Genomic DNA, 830 nt, shown 5'->3' with positions numbered 1-830 from the left:
CAGAGCCGTAAGTTAATGTATTTTTCATTTTACACAGCAAAACCAAAATACGCATTTATAAAAAATTCGTTAAAACTTTGCCTGCGTTTGGGGTTTTTATTGCAAACTACGTATTACGCACTTTTAATTAGAAATATATTTAATCCATGATTCGTATGCGGAGTCATCACCGGCAAATTTGACAGTTGTGCTGTCACAGTACCATTGCTCGTTTCGGAAGTGAAGTTTGTTTTCGATGCTATTTTGTTTCTGAATTCTTTCCCCAAAATTCCGTCGAAAATTAACTCAATCAAATTGTTACGACCTCAGGGGTAACACAAAAATTCAATGAAATACAAAACCCGTGTTCCGTCTACAAAGTTCGTCTGAGATTCGTCACTTCCCAACCCCCCCTTCCCTTCACCAAAAAAGGGAGACCCAATTATTGGGTCTACCTTTTGGTGAAGGGAAGGGGGGTTTGGGAAATACGAAAACCCGACGAATTCGGGAGACGGACACGGGTTTTGTACTTCATGATTTTTGTGTTTTCCTGAGGTCGTAACATTTGTTGAGTTAATTTCGACGGGGAAATTTTGGGGAAGGAATTTTGAACACAAAGCATCGTAAACAACTTCACTTCCGAAACGAGCAATGAGTACTGTGACAGCACAACTGCAAATTCCCGGTAGATGACTCCGCATACGAATCATGGATGTAACATATATTTCTAATTAAAAGTGCGTATATCGTATGTTTGCAATAATACACAAACGCAGGCAATGTTTAACGAATTTTGATAAATGCGTATTTTGGTGTGCTGTGATAAAATTGAAAAATACATTTAAATTACG

Source organism: Penaeus monodon, chromosome 29, assembly GCF_015228065.2.
Source record: "Penaeus monodon isolate SGIC_2016 chromosome 29, NSTDA_Pmon_1, whole genome shotgun sequence".
Classification (NCBI taxonomy): Eukaryota; Metazoa; Arthropoda; class Malacostraca; order Decapoda; family Penaeidae; genus Penaeus; species Penaeus monodon.
Note: the sequence above shows the minus strand (reverse complement) of the source record.